At 38.4% G+C, this 23,530-nt stretch overlaps 1 protein-coding gene across 3 annotated transcripts in view; it reads left to right on the top strand.

Annotated features, from left to right (window-relative positions):
* Positions 1-23,530, top strand: part of PLS1 (plastin 1) — a 99,036-nt gene that overhangs the window by 20,508 nt on the left and 54,998 nt on the right. The window contains exon 1 of one of the 3 annotated variants that reach the window (XM_033125526.1): positions 7,770-7,935. The exons of the other annotated variants lie outside the window; for them this stretch is intronic. The gene's annotated coding sequence lies outside the window, so the exon portion shown is untranslated. Of the gene's footprint in view, positions 1-7,769; positions 7,936-23,530 lie in introns of those variants that run through there. 3 annotated transcript variants of the gene reach the window in all.

Genomic DNA, 23,530 nt, shown 5'->3' on the forward strand with positions numbered 1-23,530 from the left:
ATGGCAGCTCTCACCAGCTGCCAGCCGCTCTTGCCGGCTGCCGGCCACTCACCCTGGCTGCCAGCCACTCATGCTGGCTGCCGGCCACTCACGCTGGCCACCAGCCGCTCCTGGCAGCACACGGTAGCCCATGGCAGCACACACCGACCTCCGGCTGCTCACAGCAGCCCAGCTCCAGGGAGAGCCGTTGTTCACAATCTTAGCAGAAGAGGGCGCAGCTCACTGGCCCATGTGGGAATTGAACCGGCGACCTCGGTGTTAGGAGCACAGCACTCCAACCACCTGAGCCACCGTGCTGTAATTAAAAAAATTAAGTGTACCATAAAAGTCCACATTTGGTAACTTTGGATGATGGAATTTTTGTCCTGTAACAACACAAGATATGGCTTTTTTTTTCTCTCATGAATCCTAATCTTTGAAGGAATGAGAGATGTTGAAAAGAACATTAGGTTTTTCTTTTGAGCCACTTTACCCTCTCTCACCTCACCCTCCAGGAGTCTAGGCCACTTTGGTATAGACATTTGCCCATTCGTCATGAGTCCTACAATTATGGCTTCATAACTGATAATGGAAGCAACCACCAGCTGAGGAGAAGAAAAATACATATGTTTCTTTCTGTCTACCACACAATACTGTAATTTGAGTTCGGGGGTATGTCAGGAAATTAACAGTGGCAGGAAGTAGACTTGTGCTTAGCTACTGTTTGTTCATGTTTGCTCTCTGAAGGAAAGGCAGTGGGAGAAGGGGGAGGGCAGGGTTCCAAAGGATTGTGGCAAACTGGTTTGTACCTTATCCAAAGGGTGTGACTGTCACTGGCCTAGCCTGATGTTACCATGTGGAAATGTGGGCTTGGTATTGCCAGACCTTCTGATTCTAAAAGTGAAAATAGAAATCTGAATTTTATGTTTATCTCCTAAGTTTTACGTTAGCTCCACAATTTAAAAAAACACTTCCTGAGCCACAGAGTTTATGTGTTCAGGCCGGATTTGGGCCCTGGGTGCCATTTTGTCCCTTTGGCGGTCTGGAGAATCTCTTAGTGTGGTAAAGAAGTTATAAGAGCCCTGACATGGGGGTCCCAGGAGTGTGGAGGCTATAGAATGCAAAAGCTGGTGTGGGTTTCACCCTTTTCACTTTTTTTCGGTTTGGCTGATGAGATTGTGTTTCAATTTTACTGCTCTTTTTGAGGAAAACCTTTTGCTCTCCAGATTAACCTCCCAGAGTTGGGGCTGGGATGTTGAACGCTGTTGTGGGCTTCAGGAGCTGAATGGGCAGAGCAGAGGGAGGACAAGCCTGGCGACGCTGCAGGGTTTGAAGCCTGGTGTCACCTGAGATCCATCAGAAGCGTCATTATAGGATGTGGGTAGGTGGGCAGACCATGGCACAGAAGCAGAGCTGCTAGACCCAAAGATGGAAGGTGGGGGTGGAAGGGATGGTCAGGAGGTGCCCGAGGCCCTGAAGAACTGCCTGAGGGCTTGATATCGCTCTGGGAGGTAGGGTGGGTGGGGCTGCTGAGCCTGCTAACCTGGTCCGAGGGTTGTTGATGATTGACCCACATAGGTAACCTAGGCTGCACTTCCTGGAGGCCCTATGTCCTCTCCTCGCCACTTAAAGAACTGCACGTTCAGGAGCAGGGACATTAGTTCGTCTGCTGATCACATGCGGCTTCAGCATTGTGGCTTAGATAAGACAGGGTCATATCTAAGGTGCCTCCAGAACAATCCTACCTTTGGAATCCCAGTCAGATGCCGTGTCATTCCCACAATCATGCTGATAATTCATTTTCTTCTCTATATTCTCTGAACTGATTAAGAAACAGAGGCCTCTCGATAGAGTTCACAATACCAGCTTTATTCCTGGGGGAGCTGAACCAACCGGGAATGCAGCCTGGGCCTGTGTGGTCAAGTGGTCTTCCTCATACCTTTCCTCCCGGAATTTTCACTTCTTCCCACCACATCCCAGGTAGACCTGCTGGGCAGGTGCCTCTGGATTGCTCACTATATGGAGGAAAGGGAGAGTTCTTGTGTTCTGAAGACAAGCTACTGCTGAAGAGGGACGGGGCAAGCCATGTGAGGATAATGCCCCTGAACACTTTCGCCCCTTTGAGTAAAGCAGTGGTTCTCAACGTGTGGGCTTCAGACTGGCAGTGTCAGCATTGCCTTAAAACTTGTTAGAAATGCAGATCTGTGGTCTCCAACCCAGACAAACTGCAATGGGATACTCTTGGGAGTGGGGTCCAGGAGCCCATGGTTTAAAAGCCTTCCTGGTGATTCTGTTGCAATGAAAGGTTGAGAATCAGTGCAATACAGGAATGAGGTTCAGCGGATCCCAGACACTTCTGGTTGCCCTGGTGAGATGAATCTGTTCCGAGTCTTTGGGGAAAGTGATAAAGGAGCAGAGAAAGGGGCCCGAAGTGCTGCTTCAGAGCAGGCCTCATTGAGACATAAAGATAGGAGAATGGTCCCCCCGACAGATAACCATCCCCTCCTAGAGGACTGATTGCACTCTGTGAAGGATCAGCAGGTGCCAACACGAAGACTGTCTTCAGATGCCCCTTTTCTCATCTGTTAATGTTTCCTACCTTTCCTAAAAAGGATAAATGAGAGAAAAAGGAATGATGAAAGAATGAATGCAAGCAGAGAGAGGAAGAACACTAAAGGATATAGAAAATAGCAATAAGTATTGTATTCCTCCCAACATCATTCTTTATAATTAATTGTTTATTTCATATTTCATTAATTAGAAATGTTGTCTCTGATTTATTTTTCTTGCTGTCACCCAACTACAGGATCATCTGTCATTAGCAGGGACTCCAAACTTCCGTGCTGAGTGCGTCCTGTTTGTGTCTGTTCATTTCCATGGTTTTGAATGGCACATATTGTTCAGTGACATGACTCTTTGTCCTTCGTTTTCCCCAGCAGTGGGGGTTAGTGAACTTGCTTTGTAATGTTGAGCAGGTTGTTCACTTTCCCCTTCAGCGGTTTTCCAATCAGAATGGAGGCCTGGTGAGTCACTGCAGTCCAGCTCCTTGGCATTTCATATCCTAAGGTGGAAAAAGAGACATATTTCCTAAATCTTGTGCCTGGGAAAAAAGTCTTTTTACTTCAGCCAACCTTTTTGTAGGTGTGGTATAAAATTAGGCCTCCTTGGGTATATGTAACCTCAGAGAGATAAGGATATTATGGTTCCCTTTATTTATTTTCCACAACACAACCTCTTGTAAACACACTCAATTCCATGCAGTCCAGAGTGGAAGCTTGTTTCTATTAAATATTTAATCTTTCCAGATACTGTACAGGAATGAAAAATGCTGAAGAATTCAAACTACCTCTGCTTATAAATATTTTGCTTTGACTTCATCCCAAAATGGAATTATGCTAGTGTTTATAATCACAGCATATGAATAGTTACTGTGTTTCAAGAACTTATGAATCCGTAATAACAAACCTCTGGGTAGGTAGGTCTTGCCATTCCTGTTATACAGATGAGGAAACTGAGGAATAGAGAAGTTAAGTGACTTGCCCAAACACCTCATCGGTAAGAGGCAGCAGCGGAATCAAACCCAAGTTTGTTTATATCAAATCTATACCCTTAACCATGTAGTCTCTTATATGGAACATCTTCTAGGCTAACTCCTGACAAGAACTGCATTTTGGGCCTTGATCAAAATGGGAGAGGTGTCAAGTGCTTGGTGGGAGAAGTGGGGAATGCTTTCAGCATATTAGTTGTTCATTAAGGGACAAAATTCAGATATTCTTAATTTTGATCTGATTTAGATTCCTGGGTCCCATCCTAAAACTTCTGAATGAGAATCTTTGGGGACCAGGCCCAGGAATCTGCATTGACAGTAAGCTCACAGGGTGATCTTATGACTTAATGAGAACCACTGCCCCTGGTTGCCGGGTAGCATTTAGTGTCTGTTGTATCTCTGGGCCCTAGTCTGTTAGGTGGGGCAAGACAGAGGAACCCCTGCTCGTCATTATTGGCAGAATCATAAATATTTTAATTTTTGTAGTACCTGTGTGTTTTTTAGGGTGCTGAACTGAATATTTGATTAACTTCCAATATGTGTGTATCTCCTATCAGGAGGAAAATTTATTTACGGAGAGCTGTAAAGCCGATATTGTCCCCTCCACCCAAACCTACTCTCCCTCCCCCTCTGCTTCTCCTAGATGATAGCTGTTCTCACTTGTGGGCAATGCAAGGCCAAAGTAATAGGAACATCCTGTTCTAAATAAACTGTCTGAGCCTATATAAGTTTTCTTTGATCCCATACAAAATGCCACAGATGTAGTGATTTAAACAACACATTTATTGTCTTACAGTTTTTTCGGTCAGAAGTCCCAACACAGGTCTCTCTGGGCTCAAATTGTGTTGGCAGGGCTGCTTCTCTCTGGAGGTCTCTGGGGGAGGACCTTTTTAACGGCCCATTTGGGTTGTTGGCAGAATCCAGTTTCTTGGGATGGTAGGCCTGAGGTCTCCATTTTCCTACTGGAAGTAAACTAAATGTCATTCCCAGTTTCTAGAGGTCACCTGCATTTCTTGGCTCATGGCCTCGTTCCTCTGTCTTCACATCCAGTAAGGGTGGGTCCAGCCCCTTTCACAGTTTGAGTCTCTCCTCCCCATCCTAGTTCATCTCACACATCAAGGAAAGGATCTCTGCTCTTTGAGTCATGTGATTCGATTGGGCCAGTCTAGATAACCCAAGATGGTCCACCCGGCCAAGGCCCGTACCCTTAACCACATCTGCGAAGTCCTCTTGCCAGGTAAGATAACATACTGACTGGTCCTGGGGTTTAGGGTGTCGGGCATATTTGGGGGAATTCTTCCGCCTGCCACAGACACCTTGTCTGCCTTTGTTGACAAATAAGACAGCAGTGGTTATCACTGCCAGCGGGGCCCCAGGCATTCATGTTGCTGTGTATGAGAAAATGGGATTGAACTAGACATTCTTCTAAATTGAAATCATCTCAGGGCCAGATTCCAAAACAAGTAGTTTTGGAAAGGCTATGTTAGGACCCAGTGTAGTCCAGCAGAGCCGCACAACACTTACTTCTGTGTGTCTCCAAGGAGCTGGTTCACGCTGTGCCTGCTTCTCTGGTAATTTAGATCCTGAGAAAATGATTATGATGGGACATAGGCACACTCATTCAGTCAGGGTGTCTGCTTTTATGTCCCTATCACCACGTGCTCCTGCTCTTCCGTGGCTTTGTGCATGCCCTTCCAATCACCTGGCCTGCCCTTTTTAAAAATCTTTTTAAAAAGTCTTTCTGCCCATCTACCTATGATAATACATATTCATGACAAGTTTTGACACCTACTCATCCTAGGATACATTTTCCAAGATGTTAAAAAGTATGGCCTCTACTTATTTTGATTAGTAGAGGTATTAGTATTTTGAAAAAATCCGTGTCAACTGCCAGTTTTTGAGTTCTTCTCTATGATGTCTTCCTCCCTAAATCTGTACAGTGTTAAAGACGCCCCTGCAACATCTTAAACAAAGTAGGCACTCAAAAAACAACAACAAAAAAAAACTATTGTCAGCAAACGTGGGAGCCACCATACTGGCAATTTTAACTGTGTACCACTCTTCCTGGCAGAGTGGAAAGTGAAATTGCTTATGACAAAATGAAGTGGTTAAAATATTAGAGAAGCTGGATTCAGGGCTACAAATTCCCTTACTCCCTATTGCTTATCTCTGTTCAAGGATGTTGAAGCATTATTTCTAAATGTAAAACATTGTAAATCACCTTACTTACCAGCATGAATACTTAAATAAAGTACTGTATAGTCATAACATGGACTATTACGAAGCACAAAAGGCACGTTTTCAAAAAATGCTTAATGATGTGGGAAATTTCTTACCTGACTGTATATTGAAAGATACCAACTTTGTAAACAAAATATGTGGATTCATGCACATGTGCATAAGAAATTCGTCACATATTGTAAAAATAATGTTTCTGAATAATGTGCTTAAGATCGATTTAAATTTTCTTATTTTTCAAATGTTTTCATTTTATATATTACTTTTTTAACAATCATAAAATAACCACACAGGATCCATTTTTTTTTTTTTTAAGGGATGCATTGGGCAGATAACTGATTTTTCCCACAAAGTGAAATTTAAGACATGGCAAATACATGTTTTAGTCAAGATGCTGGCAGAATTTCATACCAGAGCAGCAGGGTCACAAACATCCTTAAGTGATTCTCCTTGAAATAATAGAATTTTCGATGCACAAAACATTGATGGTCACTCCATCCAACTTTCTATGTCGGAATTCCAAAGGCAACATTATTTTCACCCCCAAAATGTACTTTGAGCCTGCGCTGCAGCAGGCCCTGTGAAGAGAACCTCGGTGTTCTCGAGGTACTCAGGTGTGGGTCTGGACCACGTGGACAGAATATGTTTCCTTATATTGGTACAGAATTTGTCTCTCTCCTGGTATTTCTGCTTAATGGTGCTAGTTTTACCATGCTGTGGCTGTAAAGAGCAACAGTAAGCCTTCTTCAGTGCAGGTGCCTTTTAAATATTTAAATTCATCTCTGTGTACTTTGAACAGTCATTGAGGCATATTTTAAGTATAATGGACTGTACCCATTTAAATTGGATGGTTCAATATTTTTTGATAGAGTATACACCCACAAGATCATCACTGCAAGGTGCGGTGCAAAATGTTTTCATTACCTCCCAGAGTTTCTTCATGTCCCTTTGAAGTCTATCCCACCTCCCACCCCGTTCCAGGCAACCATCCATCTGTCACCATACGTTAATTTGCATTTTCTAGAATTTCATATAAATGGAATTATACATTGTGTACCTTCCTTTTTAATTTAATTTTATTTTTTACATTTTTATTGGGGAATATTGGGGAACAATATGTTTTTCCAGGACCCATCAGCTCCAGGTCAAGTTGTTATCTTCAGTGTACTTGTGGAGGTTGCAGCTCACTGGCTCATGTGGGAATCGAACTGGCGACCTGGGTGTTATGAGCACTGCACTCTAACCAACTGAACCAGCCAGCCGCCCCCTGTACTTTCCTTTTTAAACTGGCTTGTGACATACAAACCCTTAACTTTTTCTTTCACTTTTGTGAAGCAGTTTTATAACAGCCATTCTTTACTTTTATGGAGCTATCATAACAGGTATTTTAGACTTCCTCTTCAGCAAGTAAACCACTCAGTGAACATCAACTGTAGATTTCATAAGTGAACCTGTTCTTGCCTCATTTAAAAAGTAGAATTGGACTATAACCCTCCAGGCACTTTCTAGCTTTAACACTGTATAAGTCTGCATAATGTTTCCAGTTACTATTGAAAGTTAAATTTGTACATATGCTTGAATTTTACAGTCACTGTAAAAAAAAAAAAATTCAGTAGGGTGTAGTGTTTTGTTTTTTAATAAGTTTAACACTATTTCCTAATTCTTTTCAGGAATCTCAATGTATACTTAATTGCTTGATGATTTTTTCCCCATGGTGCAAACCAAATTGCCGTTTCAAAATTAAAATGGCAAAGGAATATTTGTAAAAATAACATAAGACTTCATAGGGCAGTCCCATTCCATAGGAAGAAGACCTGCCTGAATGGAAGTTAAAGGGTAAAATGTATATCCTGGTATATTTTAAGCACCACAGTCATAATCTGCCAGAAACGGCGATGACATCTGTATTTTGCCTCTTGATTTTTTTTTTTTTATAGTTCTAAACCACACCCATGTTGCAAATTGGCCTTTCTACGTGAGACCAAGTTCTTACAAGATTAAAATCTGTAGTGGTAGGCAGAACACTTCAGTGTAGAGTTGCTTATTTTCTTTGGTCAAACACTGATTTTGGCAGAGGATTATTTGAGAATAGACACAGATCAGAGAGACTGAATTTTAAATCTTCTGAATTCAAATCTTCAAATCTCAGGTGACAAGACCAACAGAAGCAGGTATGCAAAATTTTCCCTATGTTAATAGCAGTAATCTAGCCTCAGATTCTAGACTTGCTTTTTATATGATTGGTAAATTGAGATAAGGCCCCTCATGGTTTTTTGTGTTTTTTGTTTGCTTTTTAGTGCATTTCTTGCTTTTGGGATTGGGCTTTGCCTAATCAATGCAAATACTAACCATAGTGTGAGGGTCACATAGTTCTTAATTCTCTTTTAATTGTTCTGTTTTGAAAACTACTTCTTCCTTAAACAGTATTTGTTAGGTAAGAAAGGACTGTTTTCGTTTATTCAGGGTTGGCTAAAAAAGTTTAAATTTGTAATTTTTTAAAAAACTTTTATTTATTTTAAGTGTGTTTTTCCAGGGCCCATCAGCGCCAAGTCAAGTTGTTGTTTCAATCTAGTTGTGGAGGGCGCAGCTCACAGTGGCCCATGTAGGGATCAAATGGGCAACCCTGTCGTTAAGAGCACCACGCTCTAACCAACTGAGCTAACCGGCCGCCCCGGAATTTATAATTTTTGATTTGGCTTTAACTTTCCCTTTAGAAATATATATATAAAGTTTTAGGAAAATGCTGAAGTGACTGAATATATTCTTTCTGTGCCATCTCAAATGTACAAGTATTATTATTGATTCAAAGTCTGATTCTTTCAGCCTGATGAAACAGCTTTTCTAGTAATGGATAAGCACAACCCTTTCTTCTAAAGGGATTCCAGAGACACATAAAACAAATGGTGGTGGAGAATATCATCAGAGTTAGAGATGTGGTAAGACTATGCAATCAATGCAAGCATCTGGACTCTGAAGAAAACGCCTAAATAATTCTTTTTTTTGCTCTTCTACATTTTTAAGTCCAGAATGTGTTTGGAGACAGTGTTCTTGCTTCAAAGCTTTTTTTCACGGTTTTATTGAATTTGGGAAGAAGCTGATGGCTTTCATAAAGACAGTTTCCTTATAAATAGTATCCAGATAAGTGTGCTGTCTTTCACTTGGAGCATTTTTAATGGTTTCTGAAGTTGCTGAGAACCTGTATCTTTCCGCTGTAAGCTATATCTGCCTAACTTTAGCTCTTTTCTTAGTAAAGCAGAAAATGAGCAGTTCTCAGTCCATGTAAAACTGAGACGCTCTTGAATGATGCATGTCGAGGAAACTTGGATACTGATACTGCTGGCAATTTGCACAGGTCTTAGTGCCAAAGAATTAAATACTATTGAGTTTTCTTAAAAGAAGCCAGCTTTTGAAAAGCTAAGTATGGTCCCCTTTCCAGTGACCTGAGCTCTCAAACCTAAGTAGAAAGTTAAGACTTATCTGCTCAGCTCCGTGAAGAAGGCAACCGTTGAAATTAATTTTGTATGCATTACTCTGTGGCTCTTCTTGGATGAATGAACACATCATGACCAATTAACTCTGGAAAGTGAGTGCCATGGACAAATCTCACATAGTTCTTTAAAAAACCCTTTATGACTTTCTTAGGAACCAGAATTCCCTTTCGGACTGGCATAACTCAGAGTCCGACAAAGGCTGTGCCCTTGTTTGTGCCAGCCTTCTCATAATGAGCCAGCCAGCCAAATGCTCAATTGTATTTCTGCGGAGGGGGATAGCATTCCTTTATGATCCCCAGTTTGGATCAGCTTACCACCCAAAGCATGATATTTGATTACCCTTATTATGTTCCTTTGCGTAGCTACAAACGTTACTAATGGCATGGCTTTATCTAGCCATTAGAAAAGTCCGTGTTCAGCTGACTTCAGTCCGTGCTGTAACTGGCCCTGCTGTCCGAGACCCCAGTAATGAGAGCCTGTGGAGAATGGTGCGGCCTTCGGTTTAGGTGTGCACTGTAAGTGCATACATCTGGAACTCCTGAATATATTCCACTGAGTTTCTGACTGCCTGTTCTTCCTTCTAAGTGACGATTTTAATCTCTAATGCTCATTGTGTCTGCGCTTGAATTGCCTTAAGAATTATAAAAGTTTACCAACCTTTTCTGACCACATCCTTCTATTGGAATTGAGGTTTTAGTGTTCTTTCTCTCTCTTCCAAATGTTTCCAACCCAGTTCTCAGTTTTGCAGGGTAGAGGAGATGCTGATATTAACCAGTAAAAGTGTGTTGTTGTTAACTAGTATCTCATGGGACAATGTGCACACAGGGCACTGTTTGTTGTCAATGACTGTGTAAAGCTGTATTTTATATAGTCTTGATAATTTTGAATTGTTTGTCCAGCTTGTAGTCACATTTGCCGCGTTTTCTAATGTAGCTGGTGTAGACTCATATTAGGAATGGAGGAGTCGGCCCTGCCATTTTTTAATGCTTGTGGCGTATGTTCAGTACCCTGTTTCTTTGTAGGCATCTTTTAAAGCTCCTTGGCCATTTGGTGAAGATAGTTGTGATATCAGCTAGATTATATAATCCACGAATCTACTCACCAGGTATGCATAAACTGCAGGATGCCAGAAATGCTGGAAGTGATCAAAGGAGTGACGGCCCACTATCCAGCCTTGGCTTTGTGACCTGTGCTCTCCTCTCCTGGGTGTGCCTTGAGGTGTTTGTGACATAGGCTCATCTGTCAAACGGATGCTAGTGAAAATACATATGTTAAATGTTTGTAAATTTAGTTTCATTTTCTAGTATTTCTTCCTAATGTTTCCTGCACTCAGGTGGAAACCACCAGAGTTCCTGGTGACTTTTGTCTTCTGAGGACTAAAGGTGTGGCCTCACAAGGGTGTGGCCTGTTTTCTCGTTGGTAAATAGAGGGGGTGGAGTGGATGACTTGAAGGTTTTCTTCTGGATTTTGACCCCATTTAGTTTTCCATCTGTGTTTTTGACTAGTGCAGGCCCATGCCTATAAACTCATCCTTATAAGTAAGTAACTCTCACTGCTTGGAAGTTGTTTCTATGAGGAATAATTTTCAGAAATATGAGTGACATTGGCATATGCTTTTTAACTCAAGATTTTAGAAATATCTGTTACACCCACACCACAACTTTAAAAGTCTCCTTACTCTTCAGGGGTTACCCAGCTTAAAACATTACCCCCTAAGAAAAATCTTGGTCAGACGCATGTTGAAGTATTTGCTTCCTCTTTTTTCCTCCCATACAATTGTTTGTACATTCTTCAGATGTAACTCATGGTTGTATGTGTGCATGTTTGCCTTTCCTGAGACGCAGTGTTTCATTGGTCAGTTTACATCAGCTCGTCTTGCTGGTTAACCGATTGTTTTGTAGGAAATCATTTTTAAATGTTTTCTTCCCAAGGGAACATTTTGGGAAAACCTGGGCTGGAGTTCACAGTCTGCAGCCTGTAGAACTCTAGGGGGCACATGTGAGCTTGGGGGTGGGATGTATATCCACAGCTCCCTGAATATGAAAATTCCTCTCTGGTGCGTTTTCCTGTGTGGAGGTCCTGTCGCTTTTTATCAGAAAGGCTAAAAAAATCAGAAGACCTTTAAGATCGATGCCATAGGGATAATCTAGGCATTTCAAATGTAACTTATTCATCTAAATTTATGCTTACTTTCTAACCTGATTTGCATCACTTTTGTATGTTTTCAACTTTCTACAGTATTTATTATTTATTATGAAAATCAGTAGCATTATTAGTACTACTTAGTACTGTGTTCTGAAAACATCATGCTTTATGCTTAATAACTTTTGTACTCATATCGTCTTGCTTATGAGTGATAATTCTTGTTGAATGTAATAAATAAATAAATAGAATTTTACTTCTTAGAAAAAGGGAGAATTGGGGGTTAAATTAGAATTGAGGAAGTTAAAAACCATGTACAGACTTGTTTTTGTGAACCTTTAGTCATCTGTGTTTCCCTGAAAATAAGACCTACCGGACAATGAGCTCTAATGCATCTTTTGAAGCAAAAATTAATATAAGATCCCATCCTATATTATATTATATTGTATTATGTTGTATTGTATTGTATTATATAAGACCCTGTTTTACATTATATTATATAAGACCCGCTCTTATATTATAGTAAAATAAGACTGGGTGTTATATAAATTTTTGCTCCAAAAGACGCATTACAGCTGATTGTCCGGCGGGGTCTTATTTCTGGGGAAACAGTAATTTCACTGTCTATATAAAAGGGCTCATATCTTTTCTTCAAATATCGTGCGGAAAGATGATTTCTTGGTTTCCTTGACGACCTATTTCATGTCTTCATTGCTCTTGGACATTCAAGAGTCAGTGTGGTTTATCGAAAGGAACATGAGATTCTGGGCACACTCTTAGGCACACTGAAAATAGTACCAGCTTTCCCACTTACCAGCGAATGACCTACCTATGTCGATTGACCTTTCTACCTCTGTCTCTTCATATGTAAAATGGGAATAAAATAATATGAGGAAACAGATAATGCTATTATATATGTGTAAAATTTTTATTTTCAGTTCTGCTTAATGCACTGAATTGATGTGAGTCAAGTGTAATAATATATGTGAAAGTGCTTTACAAATTAGAAAGCACTTAAGTGTGGCACTTACTTCTCTCGATAATGGCATGTGTTACGATATCATGGATTTTGGGCTACCATGAAGAATCAGTTTGAAACTGTTTTTCTTTCACAAAGTTTAGGTTATTATTAACTAAGAATAAAATCTGTAGTGAATTTGCCTTGAGAGACTTATAGTAACTGAATAAACAGACTTAAAGGAAAAATCCATCATGTTAAAACATACAAAGAAAAAACATTGGATCAGCCAATTAATGTTATTTTAAGATTCTGAAATTAACTAAAGTAAAATTTTCTAAGATTGCAAAAGTTGGGTAGGGTTAGACTAACTCTATGAGTAGAATGATTAAATACCCTTGTGACGGGTCCAGAGTACCTTCCCAGACCTAGCCTGATAATGGAGTAGTGGAAACATGGACCCTGACACCGTCGTTTGAATTATATCACTCCAGTGCTTACCCTAGCTGAGAGGTTATTAGACAAGTTCCTTAACCTTAGTGAGCTTGAGTTTCTTTTGAGATTTAACTGCTACATATGGGGCTTGTTTTAAAGATTAGAAGTAATTATATAAAGTGCCTGGCACATAGATTCACTTCATATAGTAGATAGTATCAACAGTAAAAAAAAATGCTGTTAATTCCATGTTTGTACATTTCTGTGTCCAGATAGGTCTGCTGTTTAGGCCCATTCGTCATTTAGCCTTTCATTCCAGATGCTTTCTATTTCAGCCTAAGAACAAATCCTGACACACATAAGCCTTTCCTCTGTATTCGAAAATTGAAATGTTAACTTAGAGGAGTTGCTATATAATTTGCTTTAAAAATAGGTTTCCTGCTATATTTTCTTAAAACCAGATGAAGAGGATGGTTAAGAAAAATGCATTATGGAAAGAAGGACCACTGTATGCAGTTGTAGGATGTGCCCTAATGTGATACGATTTTCTTTAAATTTTTGTCATATTTTAAATCATAAAGTAATGAAACATGCGAAAGAATAATGAGAATAATATAATATATATTCATATTTTTTCTGCCCAGATTTAAGAAATATCAGCAATTGTCATTTATTTTATATATCAGCTTTTTATTTTCTATAAGAAATAAAACATTGGAGATATGATTGAAGGGCCGCCATTTTTTCCCCCTTTTTTCTTTGTTTTTTTGGTCCACCCCCCACATGCATTTTAATCCCTTCCCCTTGCCAACAATCCTAAAGTTGCCACATGTTATTCTTCTCATCCAGCTTTCTATATTTGCCATTAACATTTCCATTAATAATATAAAGTACTATTTTGTTTTATTTATTTATTTTATTAGTTTTAGGTGTACAAAACAACATAGTGATTAGATATTTATACACCTCACAAATAACCCCAATAAGTCTATTACCCAACTGACACTTTACATAGTTATTAGAATATTACTGACTGTATTACCTATGCTGTACTATATATCCCCATGACTATTTTTTTAAATTATAGTTGACATTTAATATTATTTTATATTAGTTTCAGGTGTACAGTGTAGTGGTTAGACATTTGTATAATTTATGCAGTGATGCCCCCGGTAAGTCTAGTACCCATTTGACACTATACATAGTTTTTATAATATTATTGATTATATTCCTCATATTGTACTTTACATCCCTATGACTCTTGTGTAACTACCAATTTGGACTTCTTAATTCCTTCACCTTTTTCACCCAGCTTCCCAGCCCCCCTGCCATCTGGTAACCATCAGTTTGTTCTCTGTATCTCTGGGTATGTTTCTATTTTGTTTGTTCTTTAGATTCCACATATGAGTGAGATCATATGGTATTTGTCTTTCTCAGTCTGACTCACTTCACTTAGCATAATACCCTCTAGGTCCATCCATGTTGTTGTAAATGGTAAGATTTCATTCTTTTTTATGGCAGAGTAATACTCCATTGTATAAATGGACCAGAATCTCCTTCTTGGCTATTGTAAATAGTGCTGCAATGAACATAGGGGTGCATATATTTTTTCGAACTAGTGTTCTGGATTTCTTTGGATAAATACCCAGAAATGGAATTGCTGCATCATAAGGTAGTTCTATTTTTAATTTTTTGAGAAACCTCCATATTGTTTTCCATAGTGGCTGCATTAATTCACAATCCCAACAGTGCACGAGGGTTCCTTTTCTCCACATCCTCGCCAACACTTTATTGATTTATTGATGAAAGCCATTCTGACAGTTATGAGGTGACATCTCATTGTGCTTTTAAAAAAGATTTTTATTAAAAATATAGCTAACATACAATATAATATTAGTTCCAGGGGTACACCATAATTATTCACATTTACACACCTAAAGAAGTGATCACTATTAAGTCCAGCAACCATCTGACGTCATACCACGCTATCACAATATTATTGACTATATTCCCCATGCTGTACATTACATCCCCAAGACGTATTTGTTTTATACCTGGAAATTTGGATCACTTACTCTCTTTCACCTCCCCCTCTTTTTAATTTTTTCAATTACAGTTGACTTGTGGTTTTTATTTGCATTTCTTTGATGATTAGTGATGTTGAGCATCTTTTCATATGTCTGTTGGCCATCTGTATGTCCTCTTTAGTACCTGTCCTCTTTGGACAAATGTCTAGTCAGGTCATCTGCCCATTTTGTTAAATGGACTTTCTGTTTTTCTGGTGTTGAGTTGTATGAGGTTTTTATAAATTTTGGATAGTAAACCTTTATCAGATATATTATTGGTGAATATCTTCTCCCATTCAGTAGGCTGCCTTTTTATTTTGTTGGTTTCCCTTGCTATACAAGAACTTTTTAGTTTGAGGTAGCCCCATTTGTTTATCCTTTCTTTTCTTTTTGTGGCTCAAAGAGATATATTAGTAAAAATATTACTAAGGATAATGTCTGAGAGTTTACTGCCTATATTTTCTTTTAGGAGTTTTATGATTTTGGGTCTTATATTTAAGTCTTTAATCCATTTTGAATTTACTTGTATACTTGTATGTGGAGTAAGAAGGTGGTCCAGTTTCATTTTTTTGCATGTATCTGTCCAGTTTTCCCAACACCATTTATTGAATAGACTGTCTTTACTCCACTGTGTATATTAAATGATCATATAGGTGTGGATTTATTCCTGGGCTCTCTATTCTGTTCCATTGATCTCTGTGTCTGTTTTTATGCCAGTTTTGATTTGATTGCTATAGCCTATAGTATAGTTTGATATTAGGTATCTTGATGCCTCCAGTTTTGTTGTTCTTTCTTGGGGTTGCCGTGGCTATTCGGGGTCTTTTATGTTCCATATAAGTTTTAGGATTATTTGTTTTAGTTCTGTGAAATATGACTTTGGTATTTTTATAAGGATTGCTTTGAATCTATAGATTACTTTTCGTAGTATAGATAGAGTACTCTTTTAAATGTTTACAATTTTCACAGATGATATCTGCTATACATTTTCTCATTTAGCATATATTTCCAAAATTTTCTCATGTAAATACAGATATCTACTTCATTTTAACTGTTGTGCAGTATTTCACTAAATGAATGTAATTACCTAGTCTTCTGATAATGGACATTCAGGTTGTTTACAATTTTTGATCCTGTAAACAGTATATTTTGGCATATTTGTGTAAGAGTTTCTTTGGGATAAATTCCCAGAAGTGAAATTGTGGGCCATACAATATGCATGCCTTCACCTCTTGCAGACATACCACTTTGGAGACCAACGGAGCAACAAGAGCTTCTGGCTTTTTATATCCTTTCCAGTTCTTGGTGTTGCCATCTATTTCAATTTGGGCAGCCTGATGGGTGTAAGATGTTAGGTCATTGTTTTCATTTACCTTTTCCATTTTGTGTAGCTGTTAAATTAATGTTTAAAATCTATGGCATAACCCCATTTAAAAAAATTATACATGTATCTAAATATGTATATATACATGAATGTTTGTAAATTGAAATAGTCCAGAAGGATACCTCCCAAGTTTTGTAGTAGTTTTAGATTTTTATACTAGCATGAAGTGCTTTCTAATTTACAAACAAAAAAATTTAAATGTACAGCTTAAACTTTGGCTTCTGGATAAGATGATGTGCCAGGGACTGAATTCACTCCCATGTTTGAAATCACCAATAAAAAAACAAAAGACAAAATGGAAAAAAATACATGAAATGGTGGTTTTCAAATTGTAGAAAACTGTGGAAATCAGGCAACCAAGGACAGTGATCTTTGAAAGTCAGGAAATAAACAAGGTGACCCCTCCAACTGCGTCATTTACAGTCTTGAGAGTTTTCAGGCTCCAATGCAGGGAGGTGACTGAGTAGAGAAGGGCTTCTGTGCTGAGACTGTGGCAAGACAAAGCCATCAAAAGTTCACTGTGCACATTACTAGAGAAAAGCACCACACAGAGAGAATTCCACAGATCGCAGAGGGTCCCTCTCCGGTATGCAGCAGAGTTCTGATCAGGGCATGTGTGTGAGGAAACTACCTGGAGGCCGGGAAAGAACCACCTGAAAGGATTGAAAAGAATGCTTGGCACTCACAGCAGGCTAGAATAGTACCTGTTCCCATCAGCCAGACTGAAATTTACAGGGTATTGGGTAGAGCACTGAGAACCATCTTGCCTCAGTAGTGGGAAATATTTAGCCCTTAGAGCATCGTTTCTCAGTCTCAGCATTGTAGAAAGTTGACTGGATAATTCTTTGTTGTAAGGAGATCTCTTGTGTATTGTAGGATGGTCTGGCCTCAATATACCAGATGCCAGTATACCTCCTCAGTCGTGACAGTCACAAATGTATCTAGACATTGCCAAATGTCCTCTGTGGAGCATATAATCATCGCCTGTTAGGAACCACAGCTCTAGAGTAAATTCTGCTATGGTCCTGCCTCACAAAACTTCAGAGCAAGACCTGAAAGATCAAAGTCTTTCTCAGTAATTTACATATGAGAACAAAGATCAGGAATAGTTATAGGGTATTTTTTGCATAAATAGAAAAAAAATTTTTTAAAATGCATATGGAATCTCAAGGATTACCAAGTAGCCAAAACAATCTTGTAAAAGAAGGACAAAGTTGGAGGCTTCATACTTCCTTTTTTCAAAACATACTACAAAGCAACAGTAATCAAGATGGTGTGATACTGGCATATAGACCAAAGGAACAGAATAGAGAACCTACAAATATACCCTTGTGTGTATGGCCAAATGATTTTCGACAGGGGTCCCAAGACTACACAGTGGGGAAAAGACAGTCTCTTCAACAAATGGTGTTAGGAAAATTGGATATTTATATGCAAAAGAAGTAAGTTAGACCCTTACCGTATACCATACCTTTACCATAAACAAAAATTAACCCAAAATGGGTCAAATACCTAAATGTAAGATCTAAAACTGTAAAACTCTTAGCAGAAAACACAAGGGGAAGCTTCAGGATATTGCATTTGCCAATGATTTCATGGATATGCCACCAAAAGAACAAGCAACAAAAGCCAAAGTAAATGAATGGGACTCTATCAAACTTAAAAACTTCTGGGCATCAAAGAAAACAATGAACAGAATTTGCCTTACATAGGTTGAAAAGACATCCTACAGAATGGGAGAAAATGTTTGCAAATAATACAGCTGATAAGTTAATATCCAGAATATATAAGAAAGTTCTTCAACTCAACAATAACAAAAACAAGTAACCTGATTAAAAAATGGGCAGAGGACTTGAATAGGCAGTTCTCTATAGAAGATATACAAATGGCTAAGCATATAAAAGATGGTCAACATTACTAATCATAAGAGACATGCACATTAAAACCACAGCAAGAAATCACCTCACATTCATTAGGATGGCTGATTTCAAAAGAACAGAAAATAACAAGTGTTGACAAAAGATGTGGGCAGCTTGGAACCTCTGTGCACTGCTGGTGGGAAGGTAAAATGGTGCAGCCATAATGGAAAACAGTATCATTCCTCAAAAAGTAAAAAGATAGAGTTATACCATGTAATCCAGCAATCCCACCTCTGAGTATATATCAAACAGAATTCAAAGCAGGATCTCAAAGAGATATTTGTACATCCATATTCATTGCAGCATTATTCACAGTAGAAGCAACCCAGTAATCACATTAAAGGTTAATGGCCTAAACACCCAAGTTAAAAAGCAGAGATAGTCAGATTGGGTAACAACTCAAGATCCAGCTATATGTTATCTTAAAGAAATACACTTTAAATATAAGATACAGATAGGTTAAAAGTAATGGGATTGAAAAAGATATATTATGGTAGCACTAATCAAAAGAAAGCTGGACTCTGGCTATATTAACATCAGGCAAAGTAGATTGTTAAAGAGAATACTATTACCAGGTATATAAAAAAAGTTTATTTCAAAATGATAAACGGGTCAATTCATCAAGAGGAAAGAACAGTTCAAATATTTATGTAGCTAATAGCAGACCTTCAAAATAAATGAAGCAAAACTTGATGAACTACAGTGAGAAATAGATCCACAATTATAGTTGAAGATTTCAATTGAATAGATGCAGTAGACATAAATTCAGTAAGGATATAGAATACTTAACATATCATTTAACTTGCCTTGTTGATATTTTACAACACTCCACCCAATAGCAGCAGAATACACTTAAAATACACAGAATGTTTACTAAATTAGATCATATGCTGGGCCATAAAACAAGAGTCAATATAAGTTAAAAGTCAAAACATGTTCTTACCACAATGAAATTAAATTAGAAATGAAATTAGGGAAATCCACAAATATTTGGAAACTAACACACTTCTTAATAACCCAGAGATAAATGAAGAAATTAAAAGGGGAATTAGTATTTTGAATTGAGTGAAGATGAAAGCACAACATATCAAAATGTGTGAGAAGCCACTAAAGCAATACTCGGGGAACTTATTGCACTAAACAACCATGTTTGAAAAGAAGAAGGTGACTTCACCTTCCCCTAGAAACTAGAAAAATAAGAGCAAAGTAAACCCAAAAGCAGAATAAAGAAAATAATAATGATCATAGCAGAAACCCAGGACAGACAACAGAAAAACGATAGAGGAAAATCAATGAAACCAAAAGCTGGTTTTTGAGATGATCAATGAAACTTACGAACATCTAGCCAGACTAACAAGAAAAAAAAAAGAAACAAATCAATATAAGGAATGAGAGAGGTGACATTACCACAGACTCTACAGATATTAAAAGGAGAATAAGGAAATATTTTGAGCAACTTTATGCCAATACATTTGATAACTTAGATAAAACTGAGAAATTCCAAAGCTTACTTAAGAAGAAATAGATAACATGAATAGCCCTCTGTTTATTAAAGAAATTGACTTTGTAGTTAGAAACTTTCCCACAAAGACACCTCCAAATCTAGATGGCTTCTAATGAATATTTAAGGAACAAATAATACCTATTTATAAACTCCTTCATAAAATTAAATAGGGAATGCGTCCCAACTCCCTGATGAGGCCAAAATTATTCTGATGCCAAAGCCATACAAAAATTACAAGAAAACTACAGATCATTATTTTTCATGAACAAAAATGCAGAAATTCTAAACAAATTGTTAGCAAATTGAATCCAGTAATATATAAAAAGAATAACGCATCGTTATCAAGTAGGGTTTATTCCAGGAAAATAAAGATTGGCTTAGCATTTGAAAATCAATCATTAAAGTTGACATACTAAATAAACAAAATTATAATCATTTCAGAGACAGAGAAAAAGCATGCAACAAAATTGACTTTGCTGATGAAAAAACTCTCATCAAAGTAGGAATAGATGGGATGAACTGGAGTGTTGAATGACTGACAGTACCCAGCGGCACAGCTGCTTGGTCTGAGGGTGAGGAAGACTCCACAGGGCAATGGCTTTTAACCTGGGTCTGGGCTAATCAGGAATTGGCAGGGCAGGGAAGGATGAAGGGCATCTGGCAAAGGGTGTGTTGGTGTCTGACCACGTGGCAGGATTGTAAGGCGTCTTACTAGACACCAGTTTGGATTTATTCTAGTAAGACTTCAAGGTTTGTCTCTCTTTTTTCAAAATTCTTTTTAGCTGTCTTGTAGGAATGGTTAAATGTTAATCTTCACTTTTTCCCAACCTTTTCTTCATCTCCTGTTATAAAAGTAACGTATAGTCTTTGTGGGAAATACACATCTGTATAGAAAAAATTGTCCATAATCTCACCACCTTCACCCCCCAAATAGCTCCAGTAGCCATTTTATATATAATATCTCATTCATTTTTAAAAATATACTTTAAAAAATGCCCTTTTGTGACTTGTGACTGAAATTCTTCTTGTATCTTTCAGACTTACTACTTGTTTCAAAGTCTCTTTCATGATTCTCAGTTTGGAAGTGATGTGTTCTTAAAGGATTTGTCATTTTGTCTGCGAGCGCATCTTTAGGGCATTTTCTTCTGCTGGAGTTCAGCGTATACACCAGATGATGGACGTGGGCACTTAAGCCTCTGCCTCTGCCAGATTCCTGTGGGTTCACTGGTTTCTGCAGTGAGGTGATGTGAGGTCAGGCCCCGCACTCACACCCAGGGCAGATATGGGGTTCTGATTTCTCATGGGTGCCGTTTTCTATCTGGAGTCCGTGGCGAGTATCCCTCCGTACAGAGAGGCCTGGCATTTCCTGGTTTCCAGCTTTCTGTCCCACGTCCAACTTTCTGCTGTGTTTAGGGCTGGGGTTTTAACTTCCGTCTTTTGAAATGTGAACGTAGACCTGCGCTTGCTGGACCAGAATCTTCATTTCTGGTACCAGGAGATTTCTTTTGCTGCTGATGTTCAGATACCTACTGAAAAAATTGAAAGGTTTATATGTTATCCAGCATTTCTATATGTTTGAAGCAGGAGGGTAAATTTACCTTATTACCTCTACCATCTTGACTACCCACTCTTTTTTCTTTGCATAGATATATACTTTAAAGAAAGTTGGGAATATACTACACATACAGATAATCTCCTTTTTTTAACCTAATAATATATTGTTAATTTTTTTCTCTTATTTTTGAGAACATGATTTTTAATGACTGATGCTTCTTTTATAAGACTATACCAATTTTTATTAAACAAATCTGTTGTTAGAAGTCTAGGTTGTTTTGGTTTTTTTATTATTGTAATGATGAAATGAACATAATTATAACAATATATCTCTGCTCATTTCACATTGTTTCTGTACAAGAATTCCTACAAGTTGAATTCTTTCATCAGCATTTTTGAGACTTTTGATTATATTGTTGCTAAATTATCCCACACAAAATTTTTTTCAGTTGGCACCTCACAAGTGGGGGTAGTCAGTTTGTAACCCATACAGCAGGTCTCCATGTTTCCTAGAACCATTTCTCTGATTCTTATGTTTTTTTTGTTGTTGTTTTTGATTACAGTTGATGTTTGCTATTATATTAGTTTCAGGTGTACAGCGTGATGGTTAGACATTTATAGAACTTATGAAATGATCCAATAAGTCTTGCACCCATGTGACACTATATAGTTATTACAGTATTATTGACTATACTCCCTGAGCTGTACTTTATATCCCCATGACTATTTTGTGACTGCTGATTCTTTTTTTTCTTTCAGTCTAGTTGTGGAGGGCGCAGCTCACTGGCCCATGTGGGACTCAAACCGGTAACGTTGGTGTTATGAGCACTACGCTCTAACCAACTGAGCCAACCTGCCACCCTCATGACTGCTGATTCTTATCTTTATAAACATATGGCTGCTAATTTTCTGGGCAAAACAATGGTATTTCATTGTGATTTTAATTTCCATTGGTTTAATGACCATTTAAAGAAGATATTTTGAGTAGGTCAGTGGTTTTTCACTTTAAGTTTTTTTTCTTAAACAGTCATATGGACTTTGTGTGACTACTAACATGTCCTATTGTTATTTGCTTTTCTCCTATTGCCTTCTAACGAAGTTGGATCTTAGGTGGAAGTTGTGTTTGGTAACCGCGTGATGGGTGAAAGGATGCAAGTTGTATTATAGAAGCTGAGGAAAGAATTGAATTGCTCAACATAAGAAAAGTGATTGGGCTGGAGTTGAGGAAGAAAAGACCTTAGAGAAGGCAGGCTGAAGCCCAGGAGTTGGGCGGGGGAGGAGGCCCTCTCCCAGAGAGAAGATTTGAGGAAAGGTGGAGTAATTAAAGGCAATTTTGCAGAGTTTTGCCCAATGGTGTGCAATGTAGATGTTCTTCTCTACCTCTCCACAAAATCTTAAGTAAAATATTTCTCATTGGCTTTATTTGGGGGTATATGTTGAAGCTGATGGGCACAGAGCAAGAGCCAAATACTTGATGAGGAGAGCTGGGAAGAGCAGGAATGAACCTCCTGAGGTAGCGCTAATAAGACACCTGATTAAAGCAGTGACAAATAACGACAGAGAAGAGGGGGTTATTCCGGAATTCAGAGGATTTGGTGGTAAGTTATGGTGTTGGGAGGTGAGAGGGTGATGGAGTCAGGATGACTTCGAGGCTTACAACTGGGGAGACTATGAACAGGAGATGTCCCAGATGACCGGGACTGACCTTGGGAGGAAAAGTCATGGTTTGCAAGCTTGTCAGTGTGACTGTGGATGGGTGACGAGGGCCCAGACAGGAAGCGTCTCTCTTCTCACTGATGGTAAAAGGGGTCTTCCCCATTGTTCCTGTTCTCATAGAAGTGCCAGGGTCCTGTTACAGCTCAGAGAAAGGAGAGGGATCTATACAACAACTAGCATTGGTCTTCTCAAGTGACCGTATAAAGTAAGCCTTAGTGCTAGCTTTGATTTAATTCAGGAAAATACAGAATATAGTCTGAGAGTTGTAGAAGACTTTATACCTTTACAACTTACCAATTTTATTATTCAAATTTTCTATGTCTTTATTTATTTTATACTAATTAAACTATCAACAGTTACCGTTTTTCCCTGAAAATAAGACCTAGCCCGACAATCAGCTCTAAAGTGTCTTTTGGAGCAAAAATTAATATAAGACCCGGTCTTATTTTGCTAGAAGACCGGGTCTTATATAATAAATATAATATAATACTGGGTCTTATATTAATTTTTGCTCCAAAAGACACATTAGAGCTGATTGTCCGGCTAGGTCTTATTTTCAGGGAAACAGGGTAACACCTCCTATCATGGTTGTGCTTTCAT

The sequence above is a fragment of the Rhinolophus ferrumequinum genome, chromosome 2, assembly GCF_004115265.2.
Source record: "Rhinolophus ferrumequinum isolate MPI-CBG mRhiFer1 chromosome 2, mRhiFer1_v1.p, whole genome shotgun sequence".
NCBI lineage: Eukaryota > Metazoa > Chordata > Mammalia > Chiroptera > Rhinolophidae > Rhinolophus > Rhinolophus ferrumequinum.